The 23,273-nt window shown below is 45.2% G+C and overlaps 1 protein-coding gene and 1 long non-coding RNA gene across 2 annotated transcripts in view; both read right to left on the bottom strand.

Moving 5' to 3' along the window:
- Nucleotides 1-23,273, bottom strand: part of Dnr1 (E3 ubiquitin-protein ligase defense repressor 1) — a 152,088-nt gene that overhangs the window by 97,967 nt on the left and 30,848 nt on the right. The window lies entirely within an intron of this gene.
- LOC143150333 (uncharacterized) lies at nt 544-17,758 on the bottom strand. Its single transcript, XR_012993035.1, has 3 exons — nt 17,735-17,758; nt 17,469-17,597; nt 544-640 (listed from the first exon to the last, which is right to left on the bottom strand). It is a non-coding gene; the product is annotated as an uncharacterized LOC143150333 (long non-coding RNA).

Below are 23,273 nucleotides of genomic sequence, written 5' to 3'. Positions count from 1 at the left end.
ACCGATAAAAACGCGCGATCAAGTTCCAATAATAGTATTTTTTCTTTTTAATAACAAAATTCTAACGAACACCGCTCTAGAATCGCGATAAATCTTTCAATTTTAGCAAGAGTCGAGGGTGAAACGAAAGAACGATAACGCGCGGTAAAATTCTAGCAACGATTTACATTTAACGACGCGATTCTAATACACAGTTTCTTCCATCGTATTTTCTTAAATCGCCATAAATTTTTCAAGAGATCACGGTGAACAACACCGCTCTCAAATTGCGATAGATTCTTCAATTTTGGCAAGAGTCGAGGGTGAAACGAAAGAACGATAACAACAACGATTCGCGCGTGGAAAATCGTCCGGTCTCGGATTTACGGTACTTTCGAGCAATCCGTTGCTTTCTTTCTTCAAGAGTATCCTGTTCGATACACGTACTAATATAGAGTTCAACGATACTTATCCAAAGGACGTACGTGCCGGTGGGATTCGTCGTGGGATAAACACACGGTTACGTGATGCATAGGTGGTGTGACTCACCTGGAAAATTTCTCGATTTCTCGATTTCTCGCGAATTAACCCGGATCGAGTCCTACGAGCGAGTCCGCGTTACCAACGCGTTATTATAGACGTGTTCCTCGCAGCTTCTTACCTGGAAAGAACAACAGAGCAAACGTTAAATCGAGAAAATGATCCCGACACGATACCGAATCGTATCGATCGAAACGCGCGCGCCACTTTTCAAACATCGATCTCGAGACGCGGTCGCTCGAACGAGAATCCCGATCCGTCAGATGCACCGTGGAATTTTTTTCTCTCGGAACCAACGCGCTCCAAGAGTACAACAAATAAGACACAATGGGATAAAGTTCGACTAACCGGATTTTATTTCCATTGGATATCTCCGAGACGACCTACCTCCGAGTCGGAGAAACGCAAACAAATTTTACCGATACTCTCGAGATCGCTGTGCATACACCACGTCCGCGACTGTTATTCCAGAAACGTCAAACAATATGGTAAATTAATAGGCCCGCTGTGCGACTTCTACGTTGGCAAGAAAACGATGCAAGACTCGAGAAACGTTGATAGAAAAGTTTGTACGATTTGAAAGGGGACTGCGTCAATGTTATTGAAACCTCGACCGATGGGTCAGTATAGACCCGGGTCTGGTTTCCAATACAGCCGTTCCATCGATCGCCTTATCGGTTCCGTAACGAGCAATTCGTGAACCGGAAATTTTCTCGTCACGAGGCAATATTGTGATTTTAATCGCCGATAGAGATAAAACAAAAAATAACAGAGCGTGCAAAAAGAAGAGAGACCGGTTACGTCAGGTTGGTCGAAGACCTTTTCAACGTACGACGATCGCGGAAACGTTGGGTCAAGTACATACCGAAAGACTCGGGTGTTCCTTCGCGACGATTCGTACGGTGAGACAAAGGAATCGTCGAACATGCATAAACATCGGTCCCGAAGCATTGTTCTTCGAAGAGAATTCTCCGGGTCTCTCGAGAACCTCGGTATCTTTCGAAGAGCTACGTTTCGCGGTGGTCTGTTCGATAAACGAAAACAAGCTGCAGGTAGTTTTGTTCGTCGCGTCATTTCCGGCCAGCTCCGTGACGTAATTTCCTGTCCCGGTTCAGCAACACCGCTCGTGGCCTTTAGTGCCGTTAACCGATGGTAAAATGCAATTCGAAGTGGCGCTCGGAATATTAACGCTCCCCGTGCACGCGAGCGATTCTACCGGCCAGCAACGAAACGCCATTTACCGGTAAAACGATTATAAATAACTCGCGACAATCGCATTAACGGACGCGCGAATTACAGTCCGGAGCCGTTCACGCGAAATGTGTACATACTCGGTTACGTCTCGTTAGCGGGTGCCCGGTATTAAAATTAATGCCGAATTGGAAATTGAACGAATCGTTAACGCCCGACTCTGCGCATTCGTCTTCCGCGCGAACCGCCTCGAGATCGATGAAACTACGAACCGATCGATCAGACCGCAAATCCTTTTAATAAAAAACAAAATACAAGTTCGATTGACCGGGATTCGATGTTATCCAGTCGCTAGGTAATCGCTCGAAGCGAGTACTTTCGGGGATGAAAGTAACGGAAAATGGAAAAATCGGTCGAAAAGTGCAACGTTTGGATGTTCAGAGAAACTGAACGATGTTAAGGGGTCCAAGTATCTCAATATTTGTAATTAGAATTAATTTTTTAATATCCTCTCGATATCCTTCTGAATTCATTTCGTGTTACATTTGGTTAGAGAGGGGCTTGCGAAGCTCGTTGGTGATGAATAAAATACATATCGAAAGGAATTTCACCGACGGTGAAAAATTGGCGGGATGAAGCACTCGTAAGTGCGAAATCAACGAAATCGAATTTAAGTTTCGTTCGCGATTGTACGGTGAAAGGAAATTTTCCAGCAGAGAGTTCGTATCGGGCAGAAAATACGCTTTCAGTTATTTTCCCGTGGGCTTCGATCATCCGTTGGTCTTCCATTTATCGGGGCTGTCTATCTCTCGATTAAGCCGGTTAATCGAGATCCTACCGTATATACGTTACGCTTGTTAAACCGCTACACCTCCCGTATTACGCGATTCCGCTCCAAGTCTGGTAAATTTCCTACACCTCTGCATCGAGAGTCGACAAACTTTTACACATCGATTGAAAAATAGTTCGAATTACTTCCTCGTACGATTGTAATTCTGTGACTAATAAACCGGATAAATACAGACACGTGAAACTGTCGTGCTATCGTCGCAAACGACCAGCAAATACGCACAATGAGTTATTTTCCTCTTGTACGATTTCTCGACAAACGAACCGAATAAACACACGCAACGTCTGTTGTACCACTCCTCTGATAAAAGTCTGGCAAATATGCACGATTCATTTTTCCTCTCGCAAACGTGGCTCTGTTTGCGTAAAAAATTTACTTTCGGTCCGCTATAAACTCGAGTCCGGGTTTCGAGTCGAGAGTTCGAACTTTCGAGACTTTTGACACTTCTCGTAACAGTTATCGAACTCCCAGAAACAAAGTAGTTTTCGTACCCGGTGAAGAATCGCTCGTTGTTCGCGTTGCGACCGCGAATGCAGCGGTGTACTTGGCGTGTTCGTTGAAAATAAATTCCACGAAAATATTCCCCTACCGCGAGCGTTTCGTGACATTGTAACTGTACAGGTGCTCGCGTCAGAGTTCGATTCGTTATCGGTCGATGAACATCGAACCTCCCCTCTTCTCCCTTCACCTCGAAAACGTCGTTTTCGACAGGTTCGACGAACACGAATGTAATATCGCAATGCCGTGTACACGGTCCCCGGCAACTCGCATAGTAACTGGATCCCCCGGCAATATTCGCTAGTTGTAACTCCAACGGAAAGAAACGCGTTTCACATCGGATATGAAGTCGCGGAACACGCTTGTTCGCTTTTGGATACGAACAAAGTCTTCGTTGTACACACAGGGTGGATCGTAATTCGCGATGGAAACGAGGTCAGGGAGATTTTACGGCTCGAAATAAGACGAGAATCGAGATCGACGGAATTTGCGTTCGAGACAACTGGATATGATCAAAATGATCGCGATTCCACAGTGAGAATTTTAATGATTGTTCATTTGGTGCGTAAACCCTTTAGTAGGTTACATTGAGAAAACGATTCGTTCGCGAGTGCGAAAAGTAAATTATGCCCGAGAGATGTGCGTAGCTGGAGGAAAAGAAAAAGAAATTTAAGAACAATTTCCATTGATATTTAAACGCGTCCTCGAACTTTCGAGACACTCGATAAGAATCGACGATGGATCAACGATATCACCGGTCGTGTAAGTGCACCGCTAATCTGCGTACGTCTATCGGTTTGTTCGGCGATCGGTAGCTATTGTTACGCGGTATTAGCACGATTGCACGGGAGTGGCTACACATTCGAGCAACCGTAATGGACCTTGGTGGCGGCGGAGACTGCATTGATTTCCCATACGCGGAACCATCGGAATTGCTCGCTAGATTTTCGAGAAACGCTCGCGTTTGTGGATCGCGAGCGTTGCTGGTACGCGTTGGTTAATATTTATTACACGGGAACGATAACGATCGCTCGTGATATTATTTGCAACGTAGAAACTACGCGTCGAATTCCCTTTGTTTTTTTTTCTCTTTTTTCCCCTTTATTTATTTATTTATTTTATTTTTTTTTGTTTTCGTTATCGTCCTCCCTTCCACTCCAGGAACAATTTTTCTCGACGTTCCCCACGGATGGTGGAACTCGATCGTTTATCACCCGCGTTCGCGTATACACGTACGCGTCCTTTGTCGTTTATCCGAGTCGCGATTCGACGGAAGCGACGAGACATTTTCAAGGAAAGAATAAATTCCGTTTATCGGGCGGCGTGAATCGACGAGTTTTCGTTGCTGGAAATTATTCCCGGCGCTCGAGCGGCTCGTTTTAATTGAAAACCATAAATATGAACGAGTGGGGTTGGTAAATGCGACGTCGAGCTTGCGATTTCAACGGAATCCCTGTCGCAACGATGACCCTGTCGTTGCGTCGATCGCTCGAGACAGTTCGGTACGGAAAATCGAAAGAGAGAGGCGGAAATCTTATTCAACGCTGTCGCCGGCGGGCATCGATTAGACGGACTCATCGATCATGTTTCTCGCTGAGGCAACGTCACGTATGCTTGCAGGTGTTCTTAAAATAGACGGATAAATATTGCGAATGTGCTCGTTTGGAAAGATGAAAAATATGTTATATAAAGGTAGGTTTCTTTGCGTATTTTTTCCTACCGAGTTACGGCGTTTTGAAGTTGCACAACGGAGAAAGCTCGTCGAGCATCGAGTTCGAGACAACTACGATACATTAGAATACCCTGAGAATTCGATTCGAGTGCGTTGAGATACCCTCGGTGTTCAACTATGGCCAGTACACCTACTGTTCAACTACGGTGCATCGACATAACCCGAGTGTTCGACCACGGTGCGTTAGAATCCTCTAGAGTTCAACCACGATGCATTAAATATCTCGAGAGTGCAACTACGGTGCATTAAAATACTCCAAAGGTTCAACTACGGTGTATTAGAAACCCCTAGAGTTCAACCACGATGCATTAAATACCTCGAGAGTGCATTTGCAACTACGATGCATTAAAATACTCCAAAGGTTCAACTACGATGCATTAGAATCCCCTAGAGTTCAACCACGATGCATTAAATACTTCGAGAGTGCATTTGCAACTACGGTGCATTAAAATACTCCAAAGGCTCAACTACGGTGCATTAAAATCCCCTTAGAGTTCAACCACGATGCATTAAATACCTCGAGAGTGCATTTCCAACTACGGTGCATTAAAATACTCCAAAGGTTCAACTACGGTGCATTAGAATCCCCTAGAGTTCAACTACGATGGATTAAAATACTCTAAAGGTTCAACTACGGTGCATTAGAAACCCCTAGAGTTCAACCACGATGCATTAAATACCTCGAGAGTGCATTTCCAACTACGGTGCATTAAAATACTCCAAAGGTTCAACTACGGTGCATTAGAATCCCCTAGAGTTCAACTACGGTACATTGAAATACTCTAAAGGTTCAACTACGGCGCGTTAGAATATCCCGAGCGTTCAACCACGGAATACACTCGGATATCGACCGAGAAATACTTCCCGAATATCGTAATATTTCGAGTACCACGAACCACCGAAACGTTTCATCGTTCTCCTTACGTTCCCACTTATCTAACGTTTCTTCGGTACCATTGAACAGATATCGTCCCTCGAGAAGAAACGTTCGTTCACCGAATCGTCTTTCGAGACTCTGCGGCAGCCCACACAGGGACACGTAGTAATAATCCACGCGACGTGTAAGCAAAAGGATCAAATCGCCGAGCGATCCGACTCGCGTCGTTTTTAACGAAAGCTTTCGTTCGAAAAGGCGAGTACTCAGGGCCGTTCGCATCGCTCTGCTCGCTTTATCGGCGGCAACGTACCGAGAACCTTGAAACACACGATCGGCCCTGGCCCGTAGGATATATCCGGCGCGTTCCCACGGGAAATTTCGAAAACGATACCAGCCGAGTTTCCCGCGGGTCGGATCAAGATTAATCAACGTCGTTCCGGCGGAACACCACTTTATGAAAAATTCCCCGTGTCCGGGGCACAAAAATAAGCGACCCATATATTTGCCCGGCCGGAAACTCGCAGATAATCGCGCTCAAAGCGGCCCGATGGAAATTTACGGCCGAGCCGCGACGAGCGAAACACTCGTAGATAAATCGAGACCTCTAATTACGCGAACTGACGACAGCTGTACCATAGAGGCGGCCGTAAAGAGAGACGAGTACGTTTCAACGTTTCGCGATACGAACGACGGTTTTCTAACGACTTCGCTCGACGACGATGCACACCCTTTAACAGCGATACTCGCGCGCTCGGTAAATACGTCTCTTTTCCCGGCTAATTGCATCGGTTCGTGGAAATATCAAGGACCGATTGTCGACGCGCGTTCTCGTCAACGAGCTCGAGATACACCGTGGAAACTGGATTTTCACTTCGTAACGGTATTCGAAACGGATGTTGAAAAATGTCCGATGAATTCCTGCGAAAGCAGAGGAGGAACTTTGTCCCCGGTGCTACGAACACCTCTAACGAGAACACTCGTCTCACCTGGGAAATAAATTCCTTTCGTAGCGGGCTTCGTTTTTTCTTTTTTTTTTTTTTCTTTTTTCATAAAATAAACTTGCGAACTGTCGTTCGAGGTGGACTTTGAAAAGCGACATTGGGGAGAAACGCGAGAATAAAGGACAAACTTTCTTTTTTTTCGAACGACGAACATCTCCAACGGAGATACTTGTAACGCTCGATAAATAAATTCATTTCCCAACGATCTTCGTCGATCGAAGAATCTTTGGAAAAAAAACAAAGTTAAGAACTCTCGGTCGTAGCGGAGGTTGAAACCCGATGGAGAAACGCGAAAATAAAAGGCAAACTTTGTTTTCGAGGCTCGAACACCTCTAACGGGTCTACTTGTCCCAGCTGGTGAATTCCTTCGATGGGTATCTCGGTGGTTGGAAAAATCGTTGAAAAAACAAGGAACATCGTCATCGAGCCGCGTATCCAGCAACGGAATGGGATTCCAGATCTTCGAGTCGATGGTCGATATTCCAAACGGGCGTTGAAAAACACGGTGGAATTCGAACGAAAATACCGTAGAAACGTTGTTTTCGTGCCACGGCACGATTTAAAAACAAGACCGTGCCCGTACTCGCGATACGAATAAACAACGATATAGTTATTCACGATCGCGGCGATCGATAGGTTTCTGCAACCGGTTGACCACCGTCGCCGGTTTGACTTGTTTATACGATGCTATCCAAAAGCAACGAGAGCTCCGTTAATTTCATTTGCCGACGATAAATTAAAACCGGTAACGATAAAACGCCTACGGGTGTCTCGCGCTCGCTCGCTCGCGCCTCCATCGAGCTGGCACGATGCCAGGATACAGCTTCCTCTGTACGACGATACCACGTAGAGACAGGGACACGTGGAAACGAACCGAAGAACCAACGAACGAACGAACATCTTCTGTTTACGCGAAAACTCGAACGCGTTCATGGTTTCCGTTTCACGAGTAACCGGAGAGCTCGCAATTACCGACCACCAGCTACGACAATTTCGAAACGTTCGATACGTGTACCACGATTCACCGAGAATTTCGCGTGTTCGTGAATCTTGTTTAGGCACGCCCACGATGATACGCGGGATCGAGAGTTCAGCGTCGACGTTTCATGCGTCGAGACCGAATCACGATCATGTATCAATCGGAAAGCTTTCGATAATACCGAACTTTCCGATCCGATTCGTATTATCTCTCCGAGTATTGTCGGGTTGTTCGGAAAGTCGTTTTCGAAATGGAGAATGTATAATCGAATAAAATGTTTATACGCTCTAAAGAAATCGTGTTTCGTTTTCACGAAAAAAAAATGAAATCACTTTACGAACAACCCAATGTATACCGACGAAAGGTGAGTATCGAAGTTTCAGGTCTCGCTAAAGTTTTGAATTACTTTTCGGAGCAAATGTATCGACGAAAGTTCCATTCGGATTACTTTTCCAAGAATTTGTACACGGATAACCGATGAGTATTGCAATTCGAAAGTTTCTAGTTCGGTTTGGATTACTTTTCCAAGAATTTGTACACGGATGATGAGTATTGTAATTCGAAAGTTTCTAGTTCGATTTGGATTATTTATCGAAGTATTGTATACGAATAAGTATCGTTATTCTAAAGCTTTCGATTCGATTCGAATTTATTTACGGAATAAATGTGTTTAACGGAATGTAAGTATTATAAGCATTTTCTAATAATAAACGTGACGGTAAACATTCGAGAGTAAATACGAGTGGAGAGAGAAACCAGTAATACGTAGCGAGGAGCGAAGGAAATAAGAGAGAGTGAACGATAATGAATTGAGAAATCGGTGTATCGAAAAATCGGACAAAAACTTGAAAGATAATATAATACAGGTCTGGTATAATGTATTTAAATTTCGTTCGAAAAAAATAATCCGTTCAGAATCTTATTATCGATTCGCAACGTGTAATGGGGAAAAAAAACGTGACCCGAGGACGGGTCACGCGGCAGCCAACGTATCAATGACGCAACACTACACGAATAAAAGGTAATGAATAGATTGCAAAATGTAATAAGCTAATGACAACTTTCGTCTCGTTGCTAACAAGATAAATATACCGCGGCGATCTATATTTGTTTGCGATTTGTTATCTGTACGGTAGAAATTTTTTCTAAATCTTCCTAATGAATGTATTTATTATTAACGTTATTTCACGAATTTATCGCTTACCGCTCTTTATCTGGCTACGACCTACGATATATGTCGACGCGTCTACGTCTACTGTTTACGTCGGCACGTCGCGCTAATCGGTGATTAATATACACAACTCTAATAATGAATAACAAACACCTAAAACCTTTTTAAGTATTCTCGATAACGTGTCGAAACGAAGACAGACTATATTACTAATATTTTCAGTTACGCGCTTTCAATTATTGCCAACGAATAAATAAACGGTGTCGAGACGGTACCGAACGTTTAAAAATTCGCACGAAACGAAAGAAAGGGTGGAAAAACGCAATGGTAGCGAGAAGGTAGGAGAATCTCTCGACTGGTCTCGAACTCTGCGCATAAATTGACCGTTTCGAGTTTTCCAGGTGTCGATAAAGCGTGTAAAAAGACGAAAGATTCCGTACCGAGTTTAAAAGCACATATCGTCGAGACCGAACGCGGGACCACCGCCATAATTCCGCGAAGTCTCGACGAACTTGAATCGTGGTCGAGGTCGGGAAGTTCGAGTCGCGTCGCTTTGTCGTCGCCTCGGACCGGTCGTGTCGGTTCGAGGCCAACTTGGAGTAAATTGGAAAAATTCGAGTGGAAGCAAACTCTGGCCGCGTGACGATGAAATTGGAAAAGCGGGGGAAAGATGCGCTAAAAATGAAAACTCGCGATATAAATCTGCTCCCGGGGCTCGCGAGAATCGGATTTGCTCTCGCGAGTAGTGGCTCTCGCGCACGGAATTCGGTCACCGGTTCGCTAAGGAGCGGGGCTGGTGAGATTGCTTCGTGACGTCGAGGAGGGTTTGATAAGGGGGAAAAAACCGGTTGAAAAATACGCGTCTCTCCGTGGAGGGTAGCTGGAGAAAGAAGAAACAAAAAAAAAATGAAAGAAACGGTCGAAATGTTCCCTTGGTCGGTATGTTTGGCCGCGGGAACGCGTACGCTTCGTTGTATCTGCGTTCTAAACTTTTATTGCGTTACCTCGGAACAAACGAGCTCTCGCGGGATCCTTTTTACGCGGCCCCTTCCGGGTGGACAGTTGCATCGGATTATGCACCGCGGTACCCGCGAGTGTCCGTTTCGCGGGCAAAGAGTCTAATGGAAAAAAAAAGGAAAGATACGATCGTCGATATTTCTCCGCGCCGCGGAACTAAATAAACTCGTTGCCTTTATATCGTGGCCCATAAACGAGAGCGTTCGAAACGAATCCGAACTCGCGCGGCGTTCCGAGTCGATTCGATAATAGCGTCTATCGGTCAACGTCAAATTACATTCTCTTTTCGAGGAAAAGTCGGAAAGCACTTTAGAAAAGTCCGAAAGGAGAATGCTGATTTATAAAGGTGTTCGAAGATTTATCCGGCCGCGTTCGAAAATATACAGTGGCAGCGCGAGATAATTGAAAGGAATCTCCTCTTTGGTCGAGCCGCTTCCAAGGGAGATCCTTGTCGCCCCCCTTTTTCTTTTTTTTTTTCTCTCTTTTTCTCTCTCTCTCTCCGGGGCTCGTAAAAGCTGGTAGCTACCGATCCATTAATTATCTCCGGAGGGATGGAAACTTTTCTAATTCAAGAAAAACCTCGTCGAGTCCGGTGCTTTTCAGCGAGGTAACAACGCGTCACTTTCCGCCTCAAAGTGATTTGCCTTTCCTTCCAAAGACTGTCGGAAATTCATTAAAAAAAAAAGAAAAGAAAAAGGAAAGAAAAGAAAAGACGAGAAAAAGAAAGATCAGCGAAGAGAAGCTTCCCCTGTAAAAAAATGTCGTCTCAGCGTCGTCCAATCAACGTTGGGGCTTCGCAATTACGTCCCGGTGACTAAAGCTCGAACGACGAAGACTTTGCAAAGTCTACTTGAAACTTTGCGAGCGAATGGTCGAGATACGTTAAACTTGACGCGCCGTGTCGCTGTTTTCCTTTCTTGAAAAACTTTCAACTTCCGTCGTCCCGAGACCGTTCTTCTTCTTCTTCTTCTTTTTTTCTTTCGTTTCGCGCGTTAACATTTCCGTGGCAACCGCTCGATCGAGACAAAAGATCGTGCTCGGTCGAGTGTTATAAAAGAGTGAAACTGCTTCTCCTTTTTTCAATTCCCTTTCAACGTTTTTAACCAGAATTTTCCTCGCGATTAATTAATTTGCGAACGCGCACCGTGCACCGAACCCCAACGCGGACGCGATTGTTTTTCCACGTCGAGAAACTTCCAACTTCTTTTTTACTTTCACAATTCGCGGATTTACAATACGAATTTCCAGCGACGACACGAACGGGCCATTGTAATTATCTCAAAAATACCGAATGATCCTACATTGTGACACGTTCGAGCACACCTAATTTCAAGCCGCTGCCGGAACAGACATTTTTCCCTACTTTCTCGACACGTTTCGCAAACTACCGTTGCCTTCGTTTCCTAATTATTCAATCCGACATTTCTTCGAAAACGACCCCGTGAAACATCGGGACAGTGTAACATCGATTCAACGTAAAAATTAAACACGTTGATCGATATTATAATTTCAATGCTCGAAGAAGATTACAAAGTAACCTTTCCACTGATACAAAATTAAAACTGGAACGGTCTATTTCACCTTTCATTCCTCCAATGGAATTTCAAATACGCGAGTAGAAGAACACCGATGATAATTTCAATGCTGGAAGAAACATCGATCGATTGCAACAAAGTAACCTTTCCACCGATACAAAATTAAAACTGGAACGATCTGTTTCACATTCCGTTAAATAAAATTTCAAATTCGCAAATCAAAGAAAACTGATCGTTCCTTCTACCGATATATTTCAAAAAGTAGCACCGAATTCTGTTCGTTGATCACAACGAAGCACCGCGAGGGAACCGTGACGCGGATGTCGTTAACCGTTCGAACATCATCGGAACGTCACCTTTCGTCTCGGTTCCACGGTGAGCCACCTCGTCTCTCGATCCGTCTCACGGGAAACACGGGTAACACGCACGGTGCTGTTACACGCGTGTCGTAGCGAAATTTGCGTACACAACGGCTCGTTATCACGGAACGGTTGCGTTACGGTCTCCGGTTCTGGTTCTCGATCGCGTCGCGTCGCGTTCTCGTGCGGTTTGCCCTCGTTTGCGTAGTTTTCCCCGTTAGTCGCTGCACCCACGCGACCACCCTCCCGGAATCCACGTTTCCCGTATAAACATACGTACGCGTAACGCGATAACGCGGGATACGCACCGGTACGCACGAATCCTTCGCGTTCCATTTAGATGCAGGGATAACCAATTCCCTCGACGTTGTTGCTTTGCGTTCGACCGTTGAACCACTTGCTTTGATGCGCGTCGATCCACCGTTTTCAATTTGCATCGCGCGCTTCGACCATACGGTGAATTCGAGAACGGCGCACGGTAGTTATCCTCGCGCGCAACAAGAAAATTTGTAAACGTTGCCACGGGAGATTTATCTATCGACGATCGAACGATATTGATTCGTTCGTAAGTTTCATTTGTACACAAACACGTCTACCCACCGTTTCGTTGAATACTTTCATCGTAACTAGGGACACGAGTTTTAAATTACAATCGATGATAGATTTTGTAACCGTACCAAAAACCGATAACATTCCTTTTCGCGCACGTTCCATAACAACGCACGAGACTCTTTCCGCTCCCATAACAACGCACGACACTCCATACGACAGACCGTTGACAACCGAAATTCCTTTTGCATACGTTCCCGTAACAACTCACGAGACTCTTTCCGTTCCCATAATTACGCACTCCTTACGTAACGCAGGACACTCGGGACAAGAACAGATACAAAAACTTGACACATAGGAGACAGAACGGTCTTGACCCGTGATTACATCAATTAAAGTGTAATACAGAAGAAAATAATAAAGTGTTCGATTTCCCGTTGGAGATCAACATTTTTTCTATCGAATCCTTAATTATTACGCGACAATCTCATCGATCGGCGAAGGATATCGCAAGTGGGACAATGTTTCCTCCGAATCGAAATAAACAATGTACTTGATAATTATTTAGACGCTACCCTTCAGAAATACTATACGAATACGAAAACGGATATTAGGAAGCATCGATGACTTCTTTGGAACGTAGAAAGTAACGGTGAGTGTTTCGAAGATCAAAGGTTCTACGGCTTTTTTTTTTTGCTTTTTTTTTTTACATAGAAACGGTGAATTTATTCCAGAGTGGCACTTAGCATTCGCGTCTAATAATTTCCAGTAAATTCTCCCAAGAGTTCCGGAAAGCGAAATCTCGACTCGATTTCACCGGTTCGGGATCGTCGTTAGACGAGAGAAACGGCGAGTATTATTCATGCCGAACGAATAGACGGTTCCCGCTCGAAACGAACCGAGGAGAAACTGTTGCCAATCGAGACAGAGTCTTCTCCACCTACGAGAGCTTTCGTTTCGACGACGTAGTTTATTCTTCGTCGACGACACTTGCCGCGTCTGATATTAAGGTCACGGAAAGATGATTGGGAACTCCCTCGACAAACTAGTTTGTACACCGAACTAACGATCGTTAGTCTCGAGTGACACGAGAACTCGTTTTTCAGGTTCCTCTCCACGGGCCCTACGACCCGAAACTTCGATAAATTCGTAGAGACGGTTTCTTTTTTTTTTTTTTTTTTTTTTTTGTTTGGAAGGTGTCCATCGGTGTAAACCGCGCCGCTCGTACGAAGATTCAACTTTTTCCATCCGTGGAATGCGCGTAACAGTTTACCCCGACGCACAGGAACTCCGTTAAATCGATTAAAATGTGTTTCGTGGTTCGTTAGCCGGACGCAATCTCGCTTCGATGACTGTAATATTTTCACCGGCACGCTTTGTTTACAGAAAGACCTCAATTCCATATACGCGATCGTCCGTTACATATGCATACGTTTCCCTCCGTGTTCCTTTACCCGGAAGTGGTTACGGTCCGTTGGCGGTTCTGTTCGTCGTCGACGAGATTGTTCAACGTACCGCAGGGACGAGTGCGATATTAATTGTAAATATATTTCTGTGTCCCCAGGGCCTCGAGAAATACCAAAATAAATAAACGAAGAATATTCGATTCGAACATCTACCCGAGAACAATCGATTCCCAAAAATTACGAATTCGAACTATTCGCTTGTGAGAATCGTTGGAATATTTTTAAAGAATTCCGGCACACTCGCTCGAGAAATCACCGATAACGTTTACGGTCCACTCTGTCGGCGAACAAACACGCGATACATCAAAGATACTCGAAACATCCCTGATAATGAACTCCACGGTTCTTCGATAAAGGAGATACGATCGTACGGGCGCGTGCACACTCCGATGACGCATCGGCAGCGAATGCATTTACGCACGGGAACACACGGTACGCCCGTGTACGAGTCAGAGAGATCGTTAATCGTTCCCACGAAAACTATTGACCCGATTGAATCGCGAACGCTTCATCGAACGAACAGACAAACCTATTTTGTACGAACGACGGACCAGAAATGCGGCTCGCGAATCGCGCCCTTTATTCGTAATCGAATGCCTATAGCCGCTGCGTTACGTCAATCCGCGAATACGTGCTTGAAATTTTCCGCGAAATCGAGGAAATTTTCACGATCGTTCGACCGCGTCGAATTTTCCAAAGTCTTGTTATTCTTGCGCGATATTGTCAAAAATATTGGGCTGTTCGGAAAGTAGTTTCGTTTTACAAAATTGAGAATATATAATTTGGTAAAATGTTTGTACGCTCTAAAAAAATCGTGTTTCGTTTTCACCAAAAAAAATAAACGAAACTATTTTCCGAACAATCCAACACGATGCAAATATCTCGATAGTGTACCTATCATTGTCAAAAATATTGGGCTGTTCGGAAAGTTTCGTTTTACAAAATTGAGAATATATAATTTGGTAAAATGTTTGTACGCTCTAAAAAAATCGTGTTTCGTTTTCACCAAAAAAAAAAACGAAACGATTTTCCGAACAATCCAACACGATGCAATTATCTCGAAAGTGTCTCTATCCGAATTTTGGAATTTCTAGGGTTTCTATAATTAATACGAAGACTTCCTGGGCGTTCCTTAATTTTTTTGTTCTTCTGCGCCACGTCCGTTCCAAAAATAATCGAACTTCTCGAGAACGAAAGAAACTGCTGGCAACATCCACGCGAACGGAACTCGTGTTGCCGAGAAATGGATTCTTTGTTATTTTGTCGAAGTTCCGCGACAGTCGATTAGAAGCTGCAGCGCGCGAAGCGAGAAAGGTTTTTGTTCGACGCTCGGAAGATGAGTTTCGAACAAGAGAGCAACGTCAAGTTTTGCGTTAAACTTGGCGGAAGTTGAAGCGCGCGTTGCGATGCAGTGCACGGTGATAATTGTTTATCGCGTATACAAGTTTATTAATAATCGCTCGAGTCGTCCGAGAACGGAAATTGTTGGACGACTCGAGTCCGAAAGTTGCGCAAAGGGATGAAAAAGTCGGTCAGAATTCCCATTACGATTACGGTGAATTTCCAGCACGGTGGAAAATTAGTTGGAATTGTCGAAGAAGAACCGAACTCGTTTTAAACGAGCACTCGATCAAATTAATCCACGATGTGTCCCGTACGCGAGGACCAAAAATTGGAGCACCGTGTTTTTTTTTTGGCACGAAAAGTGAGTCTCGATATTGCACCATTCGCTGGATTTAGCACCGGGGGATTGTATATTTTTTTTCCGTTCCACGATTTAGAATAATCGAAAAAGGAAAGCGTTACGAGAACTCGTACTTTACGAGAATTCTCAAAGACGCTCCGAAAAAGGACACGCAGCAGTCATTGGACGCACAGCTCGAGCGTACAAATTGCTGTACAAGACAGAACAGGGGATCCCTCGCGTTTGGCTATGCACGAGCGGATTGCAGTCACCTAAAGGCCATCCGGTAATTGTCGCGGTGGCGAGGACAACACTCCAGACTCACGGTGAAAGATGCATCTTGCGGTAGTTTTAGGGCGACCGTAACGGTATGCGGAGCACTCGAATAGTCGAGGAGACGATCTCCGGTCCGCTGTAACGGAACAATTGTACAAACGGACGAGAAAACGGTCATGGGTCAGCCGTAGGAGACGGTGTTGTTAACAAAGGACTTGGATCGCGCGAATTGAAAAGGACGAAACAATAGACCGTGTACGGAAGAACGTGTACGTAACCGTATGAAAGAAGAGTAGACTTCGAGGTGTAAAGTGACCCCTTGGTGTTTCGAATCGCCTCGTCGAGTCTACTGCTAAGTGGCGGAAGATGACGTATAAGAACAATTGTACGGATAAACGAGAAGACAATCGCGAGACAATCGTAACGGAGCGCAGAACACTCGCACAGACGTACAAGGATATAGTTCCAAGTCGAACAATTCCCCAGACGAGAAGAGGAAGGTGCTAAAACGAAGAGTGGAAAATTAAGGAGAAAGAAAAGAGGAGACTGAAGAGGAAACGGAGCAATCGTAATAATTGGACGAACAAAACGACAATTGCGCGCAACAATTATCGAACGCGTATACGAACGAAAGGAAACTTTGTCCGTCGAATGTCGTTCGTTTTGTTGTTACCGAAAAGTTATTTTTAACGTGTACTTGGCGAACGTGTCCAAAGTCCGGTAGCGGAGTATTCGGAGTCCGCGTTATTCGGGCCCGAAGGATATTTTCGCGATTTACGGTGAATTCACGGTCGTTTGTTTCGTTAACCCCTGCCACTCGTGAATTATTTATACGCATTCGTAAACACCGGGGTACGCAATGTCATTGTTGTCTCGTTTGGCGAACTCGTGTCTATAGCTGTGCGGGTTCGCCTCGCTGGACGCGGCGGCAGGCAACCGAAAATGTATTTTCCCGCGATGCACGGAAATAAACATCGATAAGACGCGGTGATAAATAAAAATGGATCTCGCGTTACGGGCGGACCGATCGACGAAGAACGTGTATCGCTCGATATCGCTATTTATTCGTTCTGTATCGCACCTGCTCGCTCGCGACACGCCCGCGTTCGCACGCTCGCGCGCTAGGTCCCCGGAAATCGGCTTTTATTTTCATTGTTTCCATTTACCATAAATTCGATACGTGCGCGCCGCGATAATGGAGGTTTCGAGTTGCGGGGATGCGTGACACCCTGTAACGCCCGTAAATCCTGGCAATTCCGCTTGTTCCCGACCGCGGCCGGTTCTACGTTACGTCGTTCGCCCGAAAGGAATCGAAACTCGTGAAATCTTTGCGAAAATTGACCCACAGTTTCTCTATTCCCTTCCACGGGCCGAATGGAACAAATTTCTAACCGTTGAGATACAAAGTTCGACGCACGGAGCGGAAAGGTTCCGATAAACGCGACTCGAGCGACTAATATTTACAAAATAACGAATAATGTTTCTTTCGGGTCTAAAGTAGCGCAGAAGTACAAGATATCTTTATCTACTTCGCGTCAAGTCTACTTAAAAGGAAACGAAAAATTATTTCTTACTTTGTATATATATATATATATATAAACACACTCACGTTTTTCCACTCGTGTTTATCAGGAGCTTTCCGCACCGTTTGGCGACTGCTATCTACCCCAATAGTTACGAATCTTTTTTTCTTCCCTCCAGTCTGTATAATTCTTTGTTCCACCCTTGGGATGAAACGATACGGAAAAAATTCCAATAACTCACCCTTCGGGGAAACTCTTCGATTTCACGCGATCTCTGTCCTCGCAATTTCCACTTGCCATTAACGTTTGGAAGCTTTCCACCTATTAAGGTCACGCGACCTTCGACCGTTTTATGCGAGCCTGGTGGCCACTTCCGGCCAGGGAAGGACGTTTCTCGTTCGAATCGCGCTCGATGTATATATATATTTTTTTTCCACCCCAGAAGCAATTTGTTATCCCCCGTTTCAGGGGGCCCCCCGCTTAGCCGCGCGGTTCGCCGCTATTGACGCTCCAACGTCCAGTGGGGACCATTTAAACAGGAAGTTCTACCGTTTCGGCCAATTTAAATGAATCACGATCGTAAAGACCCGTTCCAACGCGCCGAGGCTCGTTTTCTCCGCGCGTGTAGTGTACACAATCGTATCCACACCGTTGTTCCCAATTTCGTTCGCTTTCTTTCCTCGTTGGATATCCACGATGTCTCGACACTCGTCCGAAACGTTACAAACTCGTGACAGTGTCGAATAATCGAAGTTCGACGAACGTCCTCGGATTTGGTGCGATGTACAGGTGGGAGCTGGAAAGATTACTTCTCGTTGGAATAAAACGATTTGAACCGGTGCAGACTTTGAGAAGTCAAGAAACGGGGGAAGTGGGTCGTTACCGATTTCGATATTTCTCGATTGGTGTCTCGACATACGGCAAGACTGTATTATATTCTACTATTTAAATAAACGTTCTATTCACTTTTCTCTTGTGTTCGACAATTCCATTATTCCAGACTTCTGGATCGAGGGAAGCGTACCAAGTGGAAAGAAATAGTTCTATCGTGGGTAAACTCTGTACCTTCGAATCGGTGCATATCCGTCGAAGGGAAAATTCTTGTTCAAAGTCCTTTTTTTTCATTGTACCGTATTCTTCTCGTTACAAGAATCGAACTTATCGAAAGAATCGTAGATCGCGATCTAATCGTTCTCTCGAGAACCGAGAAAAATCTACCTACCACTGTTCGAGTTGATTTCACGCAATTTACATTCCAAGTTGGTAGTTCACCAAGAGTTACCAGATTTGGTACTTGTATTACCATCTTCCCCGAAAATCCCTAATCCGTGAGTATTACACTCTTCGAGTCACGAGTACTCGAATTCTTTTCCTCCGTTTGACGAGTATCGTTTCTGGACGAAAGTTTCCGTATCGTTTTATCGTTCAAAGATACGAAAAAAATTCCAGTAACAATACACTATCACTGTTCGAGTTGATTTCACGCAATTTACATTCCAAGTTGGTAGTTCACCAAGAGTTACCAGATTTGGTACTTTTATTACCATCTTCCCCGAAAATCCGAAACCTGTAAGTATTACACTCCTCGAGTTACGAGTACTCGAATTCTTTTCCTCCATTTGACGAGTATCGTTTCTAACCGAAACTTTTCGTATCGTTTTTTCACGGCTGCTCGTTGCATACTTTGATCGCTCTAAGATACGAAAAAAATTCCGAAAATAATATACTACCACTGTTCGAGTTGATTTCACGCAATGTACATTCCAAGTTGGTAGTTCACCAAGAGTTACCAAATTTGGTACATTTATTACCATCTTCCCTGAGAATCCCTAATCCGTGAATATTACACTCCCCGAGCCACGAGTACTCGAACTCTTTTCCTCCGTTCGACGAGTATCGTTTCTAACCGAAAGTTTCCGTATCGTTTCCCCACGGCGTGGCGTCGCGCTCGTTCGATCGCTCGAAGATCGATAGGAGCGTCGAACCGATCGTTCGATCCGAAGGAACGCGAAACACGTATATCGAGGACGATCCATCTTCGCGATTCGCGCGGACGTCGTCCCGGCAGCACCCCGAGCCTTCCAATTGGTCGGCCATCCGTAGGTCGGCCGCGTTAACATTTCACCGGTGTAATTTCAAAAGCAATTTCCCCGTGAGCCGTAATCTTTTCCGTTTTCTTGCCTCCCGTGAAATCCCGTCCGGTTTTATCCGCGCGGGCCGCGTCCCAAGAAAATAACCGCGAATAACGGCCCAGCGATTACAAGCGGTATTCGTACGATCCTGCTCCTCCGGAAACGTAAAGCGACTTCGTTAAGCCATTCGCGTAATTAGTCCGGATGAACCGTAGCCGTGGAAAATTAGAATTTGCTTTTCGTTCCGTTTCCTGGTGCGCGATCGCCGAGATGGAAACGATCTTTCCACCGCCGGAGAAAACTGCGACGATTTAAACGGGGAACTAAGTGGGCGGTATATCAACCGTCGCGTGCTACTTGTCGGGTTAGGTGTCTGCGGCACTCCAAGTCGACGAATTTTTATACCAGCTCGCGGAACCTCTCGAAATCGCTGCGTCGCGATGTCCGCTTCGCACACGTAGAACGAGTTTACGCCGAGACGGCTTTTAAACCGAATGAATCGCGTATCTCGCTATTTTTTTTCTCGCTTTTTGCTTCTTTTTTTTACCGGAAATCGATACACTCGTCTCGTTGCTTGGTAACTCGTTCGATTAAAAATTACGCAGGTCGTTAATTCCCACCTGTCGTGGAATTGCTCGCGGTGTTTCTAGCGATCGAAACGAGACGGAAAAAAGGAATCGAAGGACCACCCTTTTCGAGGAAACTAACGTCAGGACTTGTTCGAGATAAATGCAAGAGATTGCTAGGAAATCGGTGCGAGAAGATTCTTTTCGATTGGATTATTCGGCGTTTATTTCGCAGGACTTTTCGTCAGTCGTGCACAGTGGTAAAGGAAGCTGGAAAACTGTCATTTGAATCGAGAGGGAACGTAAGAGTACCGTGTGTAAGAGGAACGAGAAAGACCGACCGAAACCATCCGGTATGATTCAGTACGATTCGTAACTCCTGCCAGATGTTATTTTTCCAATAACTCGTATTACATTCATCGATAGTATCGGGATTCGCGGTACTGAAATTAAAACGTCTCTCGCGTCTTTCTCGTAGCATCCGTTCTCTCTTCGATTTCGATCCACTCTCACCTTCACGAGGCAAGAACGAAACAAAAATGGCGTCGCTGGGTCCAGAGCTGGCGAAATCCCGGCTCAATCGATGGAAGGCCGTATCCAGGCTTCTGGCTCTTCGATCGAGAATTTAAAACAGTCGATGGCACATATTGGGCGTATTCAGACAGTCCGGCACCATAATGGCCGTGCTGTACGTCACCCGTTTCTATTGTACTTCGTGTCAAGACTAGGAACTAATCTCGGCTACCGATTCGCCCCGGCGCCTGGAATGTCGCCAGTGCGGGAAGTATAGCGCGAGTTTAAGCCCATTCGTAACGCGGTACAATCGCATACTGTCGAACAGCGATACACAGTTGCTCGACTCAAGTTCGCAACAATCGGTTCGTCGCAAATTTTCTTAGCCACTTTGTTCCAACGAGGACGAAGAAACGTTGGCAACCAAAGGATACACGAGCCCCCAACCCTCGCGGTACACGAATTGGAACGCGGTGGAACGCATCCGCTTTAAACTAACCCCCCCACGACCGACCCCCTCCTCATCCATCCCTAGAATAGACTCGGTGCAATCAAATTTCGCATCTCTGTTGTTACCGGCGCGGGTATAATTAAATTTGCTCGTCCTCCGTCTCTGTAACCCAATCAAAGTACGTAATTACGTTTTCATCGATGAAACCGACGGGTAACTATGGTTCCCGTACGGTTAACCGAAACTAGATTTAGCTTCGAATTATACGATGCCGACGATCGCCGCGAGAACGTATCCGCGAACGTAATGTCGACCGTAGCCGCGACGATCGGGGACGGAAAACTCGTTAAATCGCGTACACGCGACGATGTTTACCGATTCTTTGACGATCTACGCCAGTCGTTCCACGCCCAATTGACCATCGATCGCGACCATCGATTCCAACGCGAGCTAACGAACCTTTCGAACCCGAACGTTCAACGAGGGTACACGAGACGCTGAGAAAGAGGACGAAGAAACTCCGAGGAACGAGTCACTCGTCTTACGGAACAATACGGGCCGAGCCAGCAACAAATTGGAAATATCTCGTCCGTTGATTCGATCGAGGAACTAATCGGTGACAAGTGCGTGAACAGTGGAACGATCATTGAATTTCGTTTCGCGCGAAAATTCAAAGGAGGAAAACGGGTTGAAATTTTTCCAGGGTCGTGTGTCTTCGCGACGGTCACATTGGATAAATAATTGTACGTTAGATTTTTCAAAGACGTTCTTTTTTTTAGATTTTAGTCGATAAGAAAACCTCGAGGCGATCTTTAAACGCGTAACGTTGATTCGAAATTTGAAGGATTCTTCGATGTCTTTGAAAATTTGAGAAATTAAAAATGAATTCGTTCGAATATGTTGTTGCACGGAGAACGAGATATCGCTGGTTCTTATCGACTCACCCTGTATGCTTTCCGGATTGAGTAGGGCACGTGCAGTCGGCACAAGTCTGCGGGGAACGACCGCGAACGGAGCAGCAATATCTATCGTTCTGGCACATTTCTTCGCTATTTCTATTTCGATTTCATCGAAGGAAATGGCATTCCCCGTCGACCGTATTCTCCCTTCACTCTCGATGTTCCATTTCGCGATACCGCCCATCCACGCGTGCACCTTCCGCCGCAAATGTCAAAGACACCCCCGCCTCGGGATTACACCGTTCGATTAAAACTCGAATCGGGGATTTCTCAACGGACAAATACACGCGAACTTTCCACTGCACGGTTAATTCGAAACCGTGTTAAAAGTTCGCAAAAGTTGTCGAAGCTCATCGAGCCGTGAAATATAAAAATCGTGTCACGAGAATACCTTGTTGGAAAAAAGTCGAGCGAACTGGAGAACAAATATTTTTTCGACGAGCGAAGCATCGAGTATCAAAATTATTCAAAATTGAATATTAGATGGATAATAAAGACGAGCAGTGTTATAAGAATATCCTGTTGTACGAGAATTGACGCAATCTTTACTCCGTGTGGCACCGAAATCGTGTTGCAAGAGGGTCGAGACCAGTTTGAAAAAAAAATCGTGCACAGTGTGCACCGTGTGTCCGCGAAAGCGATGAAAATCAAACGGACGCGGTGGAATTTTTTTGACGAGCAATTTCTACCCCGAGCACGCGGGAAATTTGATTCGAAAAATTCTTTTCCTCGTTCGCCCCGAATTGTGGATTTTCAGGACCGCGTTGAAGAACGGACGAAAGTCACGCAGCTGTTATTACCTCGTTACGAACTCGAACACTGGTTACGGAACGATATATGGTACAACGCAACGAAATAATGTTTTGTAAATGTTAATTACGAATAAGAGCGTGGGACACGCTCGAGCGGAAAACGAACGCAACAGGTTTTAAATTGCACGACGGAACAATACGCACGTCCAATTATTATCGTCTCGATGCTGATGAATCGGAGTGTACGATTACAATTACACAGGAAGAACCGTTCTAACTCGATCGACTCGATTCGTTACTCGAACTCTCGAGGAGACGACGTTCGATCTTCTGTACGTGTTTCACGTCTATGGAAATTTTTCAAGCTTTACTTTACTTTTTCGCGCCCAACTTTGTAACTTTTTCCCGCGTAGTGGATATCCAACGTAAACAGAATTTACGTAATTGTGCGGGAAAAGATTGAAGATGACATTGGAAACTTGTATAAAAAAAAAAAAGAAGAAGAGATATTCAAAAAATTCGACCCGGTCGCTTCGAAGGTCTTTCGAAACCTCATCGACCAAGGTCGAAAATAAAATCTTGAACGATCCCCTGGTTGCGAAAACAATTGACTCGGTCGAGTCCCGTGTACCCCGCGTGTCGTGAATATTTTATTGCGCCAATCTTTGCCCAG

This window comes from Ptiloglossa arizonensis, chromosome 8, assembly GCF_051014685.1.
Source record: "Ptiloglossa arizonensis isolate GNS036 chromosome 8, iyPtiAriz1_principal, whole genome shotgun sequence".
Classification (NCBI taxonomy): Eukaryota; Metazoa; Arthropoda; class Insecta; order Hymenoptera; family Colletidae; genus Ptiloglossa; species Ptiloglossa arizonensis.
Note: the sequence above shows the minus strand (reverse complement) of the source record. Positions and strands in the feature narration are given on the sequence as shown.